A 16,437-nucleotide genomic window follows, 5' to 3' on the forward strand; every position below is an offset into this window, starting at 1 on the left:
TTAATGGTTGTAATAATTCACATAGATTTAGAATCAAATGGGTTTGATTACATATATAACTCAATCATAGGCATAATTAATTAAGTTAATTTCGCCTATTGGATCAAAACAAGTATATAAGAGTAAGATACAAATTGCAAAACTTTATATCAATGGTAATTAGAATAGAACTTGCACTAATTAATAATAATAAAAGTTCTTGAAAATATTCTTTCCTTTATAATTTATTTTCAGTTTTATATATAATTCATTCTTTGGCATATATATGTTTTTATAATTGTCAAAAATAGCATTAATCATATTTTTATCTTTTCACTGAGAGTTTGAATAGTCTTGGGATGAACATAATTAATACTCGGAAACTATAATCAATGGGCAACATTCAATAAATTGTGAATTCTTTTTCAAGAATTAAAGGGTATCTTAAATGAAGATTTCTCATAATATAATAAACAATTTGTGGAAAAAATCCCTAATATCATTACAAATATTTTGCGTAATTAGGGATACGTTCGCGTACCCTGATTATATTTTTAAAAGCAAAAAATTCGAATTATGCGTACGCGCAATTTCGAGCGAATATTTAATAAAAGGATTTTTCCAAAGGCGTTAAATCAATTTCATAAAAACCCGAGATGTATGGTTCACTATTTAAGAAAAAACAAATATTCTTGATTCGACACAATTTCAAAAAAAAAATGATTGTTTAATAAATATATTACCAAAAGTTATCGTGTACACGTACGCGTGACACAATTCCGCATTTTTAAATTTATAACACGAATATACGTACGCGTAATTCTATTCAAAGAAGGGTCCTCAATCACAATAAGTATAAGCGGTAGTAAAATCAGGTAACATCAATATATTTAATAAAATCAAGATAATTAAGCCAATAATAAAAACAGTTAAGCGACCGTGCTAGAACCACGGAATTCGGAAATGCCTAACACCTTCTTCCGGATTAACAGAATTCCTTACTCAGGATTTCTGGTTCGCAGAATAATAAACAGAGTCATATTCTCCTCGATTCAGGGATTGAAATTGGTGACTTGGGACGCCTTAAAATTCCCAGGTGGCGACTCTTAAATAATTAAATAAATCCCGTTTCGACTGTCCTTTAATTGGAGTAAACTCCCCACGCGCCCCGTGGGCGCGGTAAAAAGGAGGTGTGACAACTATAAGCCCATAACCCTACATATATATGGTGTTTCTCCACACCCTTACTCCTCCAAAACTCCACAAAACAGTAGTAAAATACGCAGCCCAACAGCAACGCAAAACAGTCCACAAAACAATAACATTACTACCAAGCCTTTCGATATATATTTCACAAGTTCTAGCTTCAATGGCTTAGCCGCAACATGGATAATCTTAAATACATATAGAGTAAGAGGTTACTTACCTTTATACAGAAATAACAACTCCAATTTGACCTTAAATTTCCATGAAATATCCCTCCAATGCTGCCACAACAACAAAAAAGCGAAACTAGCGATCAATTAGTGTTTTCGGCACTAGAATCACTTTAGAAGGCTTGAAATCACCTAGGATTGATATTAAGAACATGAGGGAGTATTTACAGAACATAAACCCTTTAAAACAACCTCCCACACGAGCTGGAACGACACAAAAATGAGCAACAACAAGAAGAACAAGAGACTTACTAGCGCCACAGAATTCCCGACACTTGATTTGTGTTGTTTGCCCCTTTTTTGGGTCTTGAATCTTGAGAGAACCTTGAGAGGATGTTTCTATAGTTCTAAGGTCTGAAAATAGTGAGAATAAATGACTTAAAACGGGTTGTAGGCATCCTATATAGGTCCAAATATCTTAAACCGCCTTAGTGGGCCCCATAGAGAGGTGCTTGGCGCAGTCTCGCGAAAACGCGAATATCTCTCTACTCCGAGATCGTATCGATAAAAGGTTTAATGAGTTGGAAACTAGACTCATATATCTTTAATTTTGTTGGTAGATCACCCCGTAATTCCTTGTAAATTAGGAGAAAATATTAGAAACATTTGACCTAATATTTAAGTAAAATTATGAACCTAAGTTGCGACAACTTTTGTCGACTTTTGTTTCATAACTCGTTTGACTTCAAGACTTATGATACGGATATTATATGATTAAAATACCTTAATAAATGAACTCTTGAGTGTATTAAGCACCGCTAGATTACTTGAAAATACGAGTTACAACATCCTTGATTCATTTAACTTCTAATACTTGTTAATCACCCTTATACACTCTTGTATCACTTAAGACCAATAGGATTGACTTCTTATCATCTCAAAGATAATTCCTTCTTGGATTTATGTTAACTAATATATGGCATGAACTAACACATGTGGATATGGGTTGTAACATCCTAGGATGTCTCGGAGCCGTGTCTAGTAGAGTCCTCCTTATCGGTGTGTTGTCGACCACATCTATAAGTTGGAGGCTACTTAGGAATTTAGGAAATTACCTTCTTCTTTGTTACTCTATATCGTGCAGTGAAGTGAAAAGTATAAGTATTTACATCTAAGTCGTGCTCTGTTCTAAATTTTCAGTAATGACACCTAAGAAGAGAGCTAGACTCGGCCTCGGGGCCAATGCCACCCCAAGTGTAGCTGTGAATCATGTACCTGATGCTGTGGGTGAGAGTGACTCCCCGGTCTCAAATCTTCCTGGCCCATCTATTCCAGATCCAAGTATTCCTGCTCCAGCTGCGGCAGAGGGTGCTACCATCCCTCCCAATGATATTCCTGATCTTGATGCAATTCCAGCTTCCGGTCCCGGGGTTTCTGATGGGGACCTTAGAAGAGCCATCCATATGTTGACCAAGTTAGTGGCCGCTCAGGCCCAGAAATCTCATGATGCCCCTGCACCCCCCAGCGGACAAGGAGATTCCGCCAGCTCCAGAGTCAACCAGTTTCTGCGGTTGGCCCCTCCAGAGTTCACGGGCACAGAACCAGAGGTCGATCCACAGGAATTCCTTGATGAAATGTATAAGACCCTTCGAGTGATGAAGGCTACAGAGACGGAAGGGGTTGAGTTGGCTTCATACAGGTTGAGGAGAGCAGCGTATTCATGGTTCGAGATGTGGGAGGATTCCTGTGGGGAGGGAAGACCTCCGGATAGATGGGATGAGTTTGTAGATGCATTCATGGACCACTTCTTGCCTGCCAAGACAATGGCGTCCCATGCCACAGAGTTTGTGGTCCTCAAACATTGCAGTATGAGTGTTTGGGAGTACCATATGGAGTTTGTGAGGTTGTCCAAGTATGCTCCTCAGTTAGTGTTGACCATGGATGCTCGAGTTCGGCGATTCATTCAGGGTCTTAGTCCTTTGGTGGTGAATGAGGCTGCTACAGCGGCCTTACACTCAAATATGAATTATGGGAAGATTGTGGGGTTCGCTCAGGCCACAGAGGCTAGGAAGTTGAAAATACGGGCATAAAGGGAGAGTAGCAGCAGGGCCCGATCAGCGGGTTACTTAGGGAGACCAGTTCCGGGGAGAGGGCCATCAGGGCCATCCCAGTCATATGCCCAGTCCTCAGCAAGTGCACCGCCATCGATGCACAGTTATCAGCAGGGTAGTCACTTGAGGTCAGGTTCAGACAGTAGGAGACCCCATCATTCCGGTCGTCCCGGAGGGAGATCACTGCAGCAGGGGAGGGCTTCATGCCCCAAGTCTGGGAGGTTCCATTCCGAGACTTGTTATTTGGATATTCCGGTGTATTATAGATGCGGGGCGAGAGGTCATATCCAGCGGGACTGTCGTGCGCCCAGTCAGGGCATGGGTGGGGGATTTGCTCAGTCATCCAGTTCTTCAGCTGCCACATCATCCGTGCATCCTCCAGCCCCAGCAGGGCGCGATGTAGTTAGGGGTGGAGCTCGTGGTAGAGGTGTATCCAGCCAGTTTTACGCCTTGAGTGGTCGCTAGAGTACAGAGGCCTCCCCAGATGTTGCTACAGGTATCTTGTCTGTTCAGGCCATTGATTGTTATGCTCTTATTGATCCGGGGTCATCTTTGTCTTGTGTCACCCCATTCATTGCTTCAAGTTTTGAGGTAGAACCCGAACAGCTTCATGAGTCGTTCTCTGTATCGACTCTGGTTGGTGATTCTATTACAGCCGCGCGAGTTTATAGGAATTGCGTTGTCATGGTATGTGGTCGTGCTACCACGGCCGATCTTATTGAGCTTGAAATGGTGGATTTTGATGTGATTATGGGAATGAACTGGCTTTATTCATGCTTTGCTAAACTTGACTGCCGAACGAGAGTAATGAGGCTTGAGTTCCCTAATGAGCTGGTTATTGAGTGGAAGGGAAATGGTGTGGTGCCGAAAGGTAGTTTTATTTCCTACCTTAAGGCTTCGAAGATGATCAGGAAGGGGTGTATCTACCATTTGGTCCGGGTGGCGGACACTACTTCAAAAGTGTCTGTCCCTGAGTCCGTGCCAGTCGTGAAAGAGTTTCTTGAAGTGTTTCCGGACAAGCTTCCAGGGATCCCGCCAGATAGGGATATTGATTTCGGGATTGACGTATTGCCAGATATGCAACCGATATCTATTCCACCATACAGAATGGCGCCAGCGGAGTTGAGAGAGTTAAAGGAACATCTGAAGGATTTATTAGAAAAGGGGTTCATACGGCCAAGTGTGTCACCGTGGGGTGCCCCGGTTCTTTTTGTCAGAAAGAAGGATGGGTCGCTCGGGATGTGTATTGATTATCGGCAGCTTAACAAGGTCACCATCAAGAATAAATATCCTTTGCCTCGGATAGATGATTTGTTCGACCAATTGCAAGGTGCGAGGTTCTTTTCCAAAATTGATCTACGGTCCAGGTATCACCAATTGAAGATCAGAGAACAGGATATTCCTAAGACCGCTTTCAAAACTCGCTATGGTCACTTTGAATTCTTGGTCATGTCTTTTGGGCTAACTAACGCCCCGGCAACTTTCATGGATCTTATGAATCGGGTCTTCAAGTCATTTCTAGACTCCTTTGTGATTGTTTTCATTGATGACATACTTGTTTATTCGTGGAGCTGGGAGGATCGTGCCGATCACCTTAGGGCAGTTTTGCAGACCCTTTATCAGCACCAGTTGTATGCTAAATTTTCAAAATGTGAATTTTGGTTGGAGTCCGTTACCTTTCTAGGCCATGTTGTTTCCAGTGAAGGGATTCAGGTGGATCCCCAGAAGATTGTAGTAGTAAAAGATTGGCCTAGACCCACGACCCCGATGGAGATCCGTAGCTTCTTGGGTTTAGCGGGGTATTATCGGAGGTTTGTGGAGGGATTCTCTACCCTCGCCTCCCCTTTGACTAAGTTGATGCAGAAAGAGGTTAAGTTCCAATGGTCCGATGCTTGTGAGAAATGTTTTCAGGAATTGAAGTCGAGATTGACCTCGGCGCCGATATTGACCTTGCCGGAAGGCACGGAAGGATTTGTGGTTTATTGCGATGCCTCCAGGGTTGGTTTGGGGTGTGTGTCGATGCAACATGGGAAGGTTATAGCGTATGCTTCAAGGCAACTCAAGAATCACGAGAAGAATTATCCGACGCATGATTTGGAGCTTGCGGCAGTTGTATTTGTCTTGAAAATATGGCGGCATTATCTTTATGGGATCCATGTGGATGTGTTCTCGAACCACAAGAGTCTCCAATATTTGTTCAAGCAGAAGAAGTTGAATTTAAGGCAGCGGCGGTGGCTAGATTGATCCAGGATTATGATATGGATATTTTATACCATCCAGGGAAGGCGAATGTGGTGGCTGACGCTCTCAGTCGGAAGTCCCTGGGTAGTTTGGCTCATTTGGGAGCGGATCAGAAGCCTTTGGCTCGGGAGGTTTATCAATTGGCCAGTCTGGGGGTTCATATTTCGACGTCAGACGAGGGGAAGGTTATGGTGCGTAATGGAGCAGAATTGTCACTGGTAGCGGAAGTCAAGGAAAAGCAGCTCATTGATCCAGCATTAGCACAGATGAAAGAGGAAGTTTTGAATAACAAGACTTCGACATTTTCACTCGGCGGTGAGGATGGTGTATTACGATGTCAAGGTAGGCTATGTGTTCCAGATGTGGATAATCTTCGGGTGAGGATAATGGCGGAGGCTCATAATTCCAGGTATTCTGTGCACCCAGGTTCTACGAAAATGTACCGTGATCTCAAAGAAATTTATTGGTGGAACGGTATGAAGAGGGATATGGTGGACTTTTTATCTAAATGTCCGAATTGTCAGCAAGTAAAAACTGAGCACCAACGGCCCGGTGGGTTAACTCAGCTTGTGGAAATACCAATGAGGAAATGGGAGATGATCAACATGGATTTCGTGGTAGGATTACCTCGCACTCAGTGCAAGTTCGACACAATTTGGGTAATAGTGGATCGATTCACCAAATCAGCTCACTTCTTGCCAGTCAAGTCCACTGATACTGCGGAACAATATGCTGAACTATATATCAAGGAAATAGTAAGGCTTCACGGCACTCCACTTTCTATTATTTCAGATCGAGGGGCCCAGTTCACGGCTAATTTTTGGAAGAAATTTCGGCAAGGTTTGGGTACTCAGGTGATCTCAGCACGACTTTCCATCCGCAGACTGACGGTCAAGCGGAGCGGACTATTCAGACGCTTGAAGATATGTTACGGGCTTGTGTCTTGGATTTCAAAGGTAATTGGGATGATCACTTGCCACTTATAGAATTTGCTTACAATAACAGCTTCCATGTTAGCATTCAGATGGCCCCGTTTGAGGCATTGTACGGGAGGAGATGTAGGTCTCCGATTGGATGGTTCGAAGTGGGTGAAGCAGAATTGTTAGGGCCGGATCTCGTGCACCAAGCTATGGAAAAAGTTAGAATCATTCAGGAAAGGCTGAAAGCTGCTTAGAGTCGCCAGAAATCTTATGCGGACATTCGTCGAAGAAAATTGGAATTCCAAGTAGATGATTGGGTGTTCTTGAGGGTATATCCTATGAAGGGAGTCATGCGATTTGGGAAGAAAGGGAAGTTGAGTCCTAGATATGTCGGGTCGTATCGGGTCACTCAAAGGATAGGACATGTGGCCTATAGACTGGAATTGCCCCCTGAAATGTCGTTAGTGCACCCGGTGTTCCATGTGTCTATGTTAAAGAAAGTGGTTGGAGACCCATCCACTATCGTGCCAATCGAGGCTATCGAGGTCAATGAAGAGTTATCATATGAAGAAATTCCGGTCGCTATTCTTGATAGGCAAGTCCGCAAATTGAGAAACAAGGAAGTTGCTTCAGTTAAAGTGCTATGGCAAAGTCAACAAGTCGAGGAAGCCACGTGGGAAGTGGAAAGTGAGATGAAAGAAAAATATCCCCATCTGTTTGAACAAGTCTAGTAGTGATCGTGCGAACTCTTATCTCTAAGTAAATTGATGTTGTGTTCAATCTGGTGTAAAGACAACCCATATTTTTCCCTAAATGCTTTACTATTGTAACTCCTCAAGTTGTGCAAGAATTGTATGTGTTGTGATTAATTGAGTCATGCGCAAGCCCCTTTTTGGTAAGTGAAAGTTTTGTAAGAACTCATGTGATAAGTGAATGATTAAAGGTAGTGTAGATTGGTAATGATTAATTGAAATGTGTATAGTGTATTGAAGTGGTTGGACTGCATGGAACTCATTGAAGTGGCCAAATTATATGCAGGTGTTGAGGTAATGAATTGTATACCAATTGTAGGGATAATAGGGATAGCGTAATAGTGCTTGGAAATAATGTTTTGGGGGCTTTCTGACCAGCAGATAAGTCTAATTACAAAGGAAACTCTGGCAAAATATTTCAAAAAAAAAGGAGTTTGCATTTCATGTTTTCAAAACCAACCGATTTCCAAAATCCTCATTCGAGGACGAATGATTTTAAGTGTGGGAGAATGTAAGGCCCCGTGAAAACTTGTGCTCAAAACCCGGTAGTTCGGACCTTTGGTACTAATCTATGCTATAAAAAGTCAAGAAATACTGTTTTGCAGAAAATGCGATTCTGCAGTCGAGAATGCGGTCGCATATCAGGTATGCGGACCGCATAATCGCCGCAAAGTGAGTCAGTGTGTTGGTCGAATTGGAGGTTAAATCTGTGACCTGATATGCGATCGCATAACCGATATGCGGACCGCATAGTCATTGCATATTTCCTTTGGGATTTTTGTGAGGGGCAGTTCTGCGGTGCATTATGCGACCGCAGAATGAGTACGCGGACCGCATTTCTGCTGCATACCCAGGCAGTGTGTTCAGATTTTGGGAGCACTTTTGTGGTCCATTCTGCGGACCGCATTTCCACTCTGCGATCGCAAAGTGCGATCACATACTTAACCCGGGATCCAATTCTCTAAATTTTAAACCCGACCCCTTTTTCAATAAAACACCCCAGCCCCTTATTTTAACCTATTTTCTGAACAAAACTAGAGAGAGGGAAGAGAGGATTCTTGAGAGAGAAAGTCTTGTCTCCATCAATTTGATTTTTCAAAGTCACTCGGGCCGGGGAATTTCAAGTAATTGTCTTCATCTTCGTTCTTGAAGGTAAAATCCCCAACCCTTTTTCATTATTTTCAGATTTAAACAAAAAGGGGGACTCTCATGCGCTAATTCTTGAAAATGGAAGTTGAGATACACATGCATGTCCTTTAAAACCTAGAATCTAGTAAGAGGAATTGGGTAGAACTAAAGATTTGCATAAGAGGGGTTGGAAACCTAAGTAAGTTCGGGCTGAGTTTGTGAACCTCAATTCTAAGTTATATGTGCTAACTTGTGAACTAGATAGACGGTACTAGGCTGTTGGTGAATTGGAAGTAGAAGTTAAAAAGGGAATTCGACTCCAGGTATGTATGGCTAACTTTAACCTTTGTAAAGTCACCTTGTTGGTGTATGAGTAATTGGTATGTGTTACTTATGTGGACTATTTTTGAAATTCCTGTGATTATGTGCCTTGAACGTTGTTGGTTAAGTTTTCCGTTATTGTGGTATGAGTAAAATGGCAATAACACAAGTGTGTGTGGGTATGAATGTGTTACGTGGTAAGAGCTGTGAAACAAATGATGGAAAGAAATTGTAATTGATACAATTGTGGCAATATCATACGTGACTTCTTGTGGGCAATTATCGTTGTGACTTGAATTGTGTACGGGTTATTGTATATGTTGGAATTGTTATTGATGTTTATGAACACTCTTTGTGAATTATTGTTGTTATTGTGTGAAATATGATTGTCCGGTGGGATCGGGTTGCGCGCCGCAACATGAAGTAATAAGGTGTGGGTTGTGGTGATAAGAGTGGCCGAGGTAATAAGGGTGGCCGATGTAATAAGGGTGGAAAAGTGATCGAAATCACTATTGAAATAAAAATATGTGAAAGTTGTGAAACCATTGATGTGATGAAATAATGTTGAAAGGGGAAAAGGAGAGATTGTGGAGTTGTTTGGCTCTGGTTGTTCCTTTCATATACATTTGATTGTTGATTCTATTACTGTTTGTTATTTGTGTACTTCTTGATTTTACTTGCGGTAAAGTTTGTTTATACATACCAGTACAATTCAAATGTACTGACGTCCCTTTTGCCGGAGGCGCTACATTCGTGTTATGATTATAGGTGGTTCCATAACAGGTACTTCAGCCCACCGACAGTAGCACTCCTTCACCTCCCGTCAGCTGAATTGGTGAGCCCCTTTTCCTCTCGGGGCCCAACATGGCTCATGCCGCTTTTCTTCCCGGAGTCTTATTTTGGTATTTGTGTAAGGTATAGCCGGAGCCTTGTTGCTGGCATTTCCGTATTATTCTTCAGTTGTATTTAGAGGCTTCGTAGATAGGAAACGTGGGTTATGTACTTATGTGTTTTGGGCAGTATAACTTGTAAACCACGCTAAGTAACTATGTAGATTATTTAAATCTCGTAAGAATGTGTTTAAATTTATAAATGGCTATTTCACTTGGTTAATGGGTGATGGAAACGCAGGGTATCACGTGGAATAGGAAAGGCACCCAGGTTCGCTTGGCTGGGGGCCACCCGGTCGAGCGCCGGTCGCGCCTCTCGGTTTTTGGGGCGCGACATTGTCGACCCTGGGTATAACTTGATTCCTACCAGCTTGTCTCGTAACTCGAAGAGGGATGTAAGGATAGGTTCCCCTCAGACCAATCTGTATCAGGAAAGGTGCATCTCTGGATTGTGCGATGAACTCCTCGGTTGGAAACCATTCGAACATCTATTGAACCTGTTCTTCAGTCAGATTATCAAATAGCTCCAACCATCCATTGGCATCCTCAGGCTGAGCGAACATATCGGGGACGTAATTCATTCACTTTGGATGATGGAAAGCGATATGATCATCCCAGTCCCTTCATTGAATCTCCTGTCGGTATTCACCCTTTTGGAGATGTTCCATGAGCCAGAGTTAAAGTAATAAATTGCAGCCTTCGAAGTGTTTTGCTCCTCGTTGACACTTATCCAAGGCTCGATATATGTCAGCAATGATCATGGGCACAATGCGGAATGGCTGCCCACCGATCCCTTCCATTAGGGTTTTAGTTACCATAGCTAGCCTAGTGTGGATTCTTCCTTTTTTTCATCGGAAACACGATCAGCCCCAGAAAACAAAACATGAATACGAAGGCCCTTCGATAGATGTGCCCCAATAACGTGATGGCAAACTTGTCAGGGTAGGTACGGTAGGATTTGCTGTGACCGTACCTTTCATATAAATAGTCAAAAGGGATGTAGGACTCCTTCAGACACGTCAATTCTGGATTCTTCTTTAAACCCATCATTTTGAGGAAACCCCTGCCTTTACGGTTCTCAGGCATGAGCAGACCTGGAGTTTCCCATACTAGACCGGCCAATCCTCCGATCTCCTCTAGCAAGGGTGTCATTTCAATGTCCCCAAAGCGGAACACAACCCTTTCACAATCCCAAAATAGTGTGGCAGCTTCTATGATCTTGTTATTGGGTTGAATTTCCAAGAGGGAAGGTAAATTTCCCAAATATTTTCGGACAAGAGTTTGATCACTAGAGTAAAGATCTTTCTACCAGCTTCGAGTCTTGGGTGGATGTTGATGACCATGCCGAATCTTGGGACTTCCTGCCTCATATTTCTGCAAGACAAATGAGGTTAGGCCCTTACCCCCACCAGACTCGACTATTTAATACCAACAATTAGCATGAAGCATTTATTTCTCCAAATAAATGCACAGAACGTGACGGTGTCCGTTTGGGTTTTAGGGAAACCTAGTAGACTTTGGACAAGGCTATCTTAAAGGATCATTATGTGGACAACATAACTGACCCGGCTAGGTTTGACCATGATGCATGCATAATTCGAACAGAGTAGGGTTACTATGGGATTTTATACTGGTACCCTTGAGCGGACAACTCAAGGGGGAAGGCACGAAACCATCGACTGCACCACTAATCGACTGGTTTTACCGCAAATATGCCTTTCTGAATTTAGGAGGTAATAATATAGGAAGAGCGCAACCACTCATTATAAGCGTTGCAATGGTATTTGTTTGGCACGAGCGGAGTATGATGTTGAGCATGATTATGCAATAATTAAAAGCATGTCTTCACGTATTTGCACGTTAAGAGAGCAATAAATACAGTAGTTTTATAATTTAGACCAGTAATAAAGGAAAGAAACGAAGAAGATAAGACAGGTTTTGCATTTGAAAAAGAAATTAAATGCTTAAATAAATTTAAACAAGTAATTGCACATAAAGGAAGTACAAATTCACAAGAACAATCTGAAATGGTAAAAGCCTAAAGATCCCCAGCAGAGTCGCCATGCTGTTGCTCCCCCTTTTTTTCCTCTTCACATCGAAAAATCGGATTTATGACATTATGGGCATAAAACAACCCATTCCTTTTGGGAACTGGGTTTTGTATTTCGAAGATTTGCCACCTAATGATTTAAGGTGTATTAGGACACCTATAAGGTTCACTTCTAAATTTGTTTGATAACCAGAGATAGGGTAAGGGCTTGAAATTATCCTAAGGGGAAGGTGTTAGGCACCCCTCAGGATCCACTAGTGTGGTTCCCGGCCAGATAGTTTTGTGAATTTTGTACAATTAGCAGATAGACAAATATAGGCTCAAATAGTAGGGGATTTAAGTTTAAACGCATAAGAGTTTGAAAAAGCAATTATTAAAAGGTGAATTTTGATAAAAAAGTTACAATTCTACAAATATTTGAGAATATAAAAAGGAGGGGGGTCCTAGGATTATTTATAATATGGATCACATCAATGCGATACCCGGTATGACACTCCTCAAAAGAGGGGATACACGTGGTATTAGCGCACCGGTCATCACATCCATATCTACCCTTCCCACCTCGTCGAGGTATTAAAGCGTGGATTGGTCCCGACCATTATTACATACTATTACCCGTCTCATTCCTATCAGTCCTAGAGGAACTTAGGACTACTATTCCTAAAGGGGAGGGATATTAGGCTGACTTTGGTTTCAAAAGGTCAAAAAGCTAACGCGACATAAAAAAAACATAGGACTGCATATTAGGGGAAACATGTAAACAACCAAAAGGCTTATGTATACCTCCTCAAACAAAGCACATAAATAACATGACTTAAACACAATTAGGGTTTGAATTTAAAGTACTAAGGCAAGGAGAATTTTAATTTTTGAGGCAGACCAGTTTATTACATAACTCAGATAAGAAGTCTGAATCAGCCCTGCCTGCTGGTTGTAGCAGTTACTAATTAACAAAGGCAGATTCAGTTTTGTTGTTATCACCTAAGGATTGCCTAGGTGTGTTGGTGATATCCTATAATCATGATATCAATTACTGATGCAGAATGTAGCAAAGTAGTAACCATTTTAAACGAGTGATTTAAATATCATATATGCATGCTTTCTAAACCGTATTAAAACAAGACTAGGTTGTCTAAAACTGATTCAAAATAGTACGAGTCAAACTGATTTTAAACTAGACTAGTTTCAGATCTTATAGGCATGATCTCTATTATTGGTGATTTTTAATCCCTATAGACATGATATCTAGTTGAACGTTCGAAGCAGGCAGGATTTACTTGAAATTACTATAGGCATGATTTCTATGAGAAATACTGATTTTTAACCTTATAAACATGATGTCTGATTATAGCCGTTTAGATCCTATAGGTATGATGTCTAAGTGTGGTAATAAAACATGCAGAATTTAAACAGGTCCTATAGGCATGTTATCTAGATGTAGAATTAAAACATGCAGAATCTAAAGAAACAGATCCTATAGGCATGTTCTCTACCCTTCTAATAACTAAACATGCATAATTACCCATCACTTTTTCACTAAACAACCCCCAATATTTGTTACAAATTATTACAGACCAAATATTGAATTACATTAGAACAGTGTAGAACAAGAAGTTACAACCATAGGAAGCCTAATTCTTGACCTCCTCTCTGAGTTATGGAATAAACCACCTCAAATGCCATTGGTTCCAAAGCCTTTCTCAGACTTGAGTTTGTCAAAGTTCCCTAAGGGTATCAAGAGACGCCGAGCAGTGCTTACACCCAAGTCTGCATAATCATATAGAGATGAGTGCAGTGTAGAAGGGACAACCCTTATGTGTCCAAGTTCAGACGGAGCTCATGGGTCCCAAGGCAAGGCTCACACAAGAGGGGCAGAACCTAAGTCTAAGAGTATAGTGGAAGTGCAGAGGCAGAGATTTGTTTAAAACTGGGTTGAGAATAGTAAGGGGTGAGGGTAATTTGAAAACAGTAGCAGTAAAACTAACACTACACAGAATCAGCATTTTTTATACAAAAGGGGTCAGGGGTTTGGGAATACATTGCAAGGAGCTTGTGACCCTAAGAGGGGTCAGGTTTGGACATTCACAGCAATAGCTGGTGTTGGCATACCCATAAACCAGCCAGAGAACACAACACATAGAGGGGATATGAAGCATACGACCCTAGGGAAGGTCAGGTTTGGGTCATGCCCAGCAATATCTAATACTGACATGCCCTCAAACCAACCAAAGAATACAAACACATAGGGGATATGGGGGTTTGGGATTCATAAGTCATAATAAATGACTGACAGAATTCATACATAAGAAAATTGCATTAATTCAGAAAAGGAAGGGCAAATTACAGCATGCTTGGTGAATGTAACTTGATTAAACACAAGCAGAAAACAGGCCAGAGTGAAGGAAATAGTAAAGAAACATATTGATGTTGATGCTAGAAAATTAATTAGGACATACCAGTAAAGAAGAAAATGTAGAGAAGGAAAAGTAAGCAAATTTCCCATAGCCTAGCCTTGGCTTCCAGCCGGCTAGACAAGGCAGCAACCCAAGCAGTAACAGAAAAAGAGAGAGAGAGTTTTGAGTGAAGTGTGTGTTCTAAACTCATGTGGTTTGTCTTTGAAAGAAGAAAAGGCGCAGGGTATTTATAGCTTTGAAAATAGGTGAGAAATAAGGTAACAAGTATAGTCTTAACACAAATATAGAAACAATCTCCGGTCAGAATCAATTAACCGAGTGATTCCCCTTTAATTAAGGAATCACTATTAAACGGGTAGTAACAGATTCAAATAAAGCAAGGAAATCAGTTTAAAGACAGACTGATTATTGCCATAAAAGGAGTAGTAAAAACATTAAGTAAGCAATCGAGTCTAAGTACAGAAATATGTTTATTTTGGAAAAAGATTAAGTAAGGCAAAATATTACAGGAAAGGAAAAGAATCAATCAATTTCAAACATGCGAGTGAAATGAGGGCTCATAAAAGAAAAACATTGTAACTAGTCACATGACCAAGATCAATCAAAGAAGAGGCTTCAATATATAAATAAAGTGAACAGGGTCATCAGACATGCGAGGCCAAACATATTGACAAAAGAGATAATCACAAACATGCAGTAGTGGTAGAAATAAGCTAGGGTTCAGTAGTAAAGCAAACATTTGAAGCATAGTAATCAAGTAGGTCAAGCAACTTTGAATTAACAACGAAGAAAACACGGTATCAGAAACATGCAAAGGTCTCATAGTAACAGGTGAGGAAACCTTTTGAGAGGTTAGGGTTTTCGACAAAAGTTGATTTAGAATGATAGTAAAAATCAAATAAGTCACATAAGAAAAGAGAGTCTGAAACAAGAACTTTCAATCGAGTCAAGTGTTCAGACAACAATTCCTGACCCAAAGACCTAGAGTTTTCAACAACAAACGAGTTCAAAAGAGGGTAAACAGATGAATCAAGCAAGAACTTAAACAAACATGTACACATCTAACAAACAACTTCAAGAACTCAACTGAGGCCAAAAAGAAATTAGGGTTTTAAACATGCTAATTCAGATAAAAGAACAACATGAGCAAAATATAGCAAGATCAAAAACACGTTAAAATCATAGGAGATTTTTTGAAATAACTTAAAAGAAAAACCCTAATCAGAAAAGATAAAGAGTCATTTTGAAGGCAAAGTTACAGAACCTTCGAGAAGAAATGCTTACAAGCTCAAGGTAAGCATAGATTTAAGGTAGATCTGAAAGAAATCGAAAGATCTTAGAGATTAGGGTTTCAGAAAACCCAAAAGAAATGAGAAAGATCTCGAAAGTTAACAATCTAACCAGAAAAGGTCAAGGACCCGCCTTGAAAGACCATGAATGGCCGGAAAAGGTCGTGGATGGTCGGAGAAAGGCCATGAACACCAGTCGAGCAAGGACTGGACCAAACTCCTTCGAAGTCTAGTCATGAAACCATAGAACCAAACACATAGAAGCCATGGAAGGCTGGTACAAGCCTCAAATAACCACAGAAGGCCATGGATTAGGTAGGTATCAGGTTGGATTGGGGTGTAGCTCGATGGCGGTGGCTAGGGTTTGTAGGAGATTCAGAGAGAGTTTAAGAAAAGAAGAGGGATTCAGAGGCGGCGGCTGGTGAGGAATGAGGTAGGGTGAAGGGGTCATTTGGATTAAAAAAGGAAAGGGGTAATGGGAGTCGTTGATCTAAACGATCAACGACTGGGATTAAAAGGGTTAGGTGGGGAGTCCGGGTTGGGTCATTTAAATGGGTAAAGGGTCATATTTAAAAGGAATTGGACCAGGGGAAGTTGGGTTCAAATTGGGGTCAATTTTGGGCTATAATTGAAATGAAATCTGGCTAGATGCTAAATAGCCATTTTTCCCTATTTATTTTATAAAAATAGCAAATTATCTTCTAAAAATATATTAAAAGTACTAAAATAATTTATGACATATAATTATCAATTTAAAAATACTGGACCTAATTTTCATTAACATAAACGTAATTAAATCCTAAAGGAGGCTAATATCGCAATTATACAATTTAGCCTTTAAAAATACTAAATAATTTTGTAAAAATATTCAAAAATTTCTTTAGCTATATTTTAGCATAAATGTAAAAGTCCAATAAACGAGTTACCAAAAATAATAATTTTGAAAATAATTATTGGGTTTTATGG

Source organism: Nicotiana tabacum, chromosome 18 (assembly GCF_000715075.1).
Source record: "Nicotiana tabacum cultivar K326 chromosome 18, ASM71507v2, whole genome shotgun sequence".
NCBI classification, from domain to species: domain Eukaryota; kingdom Viridiplantae; phylum Streptophyta; class Magnoliopsida; order Solanales; family Solanaceae; genus Nicotiana; species Nicotiana tabacum.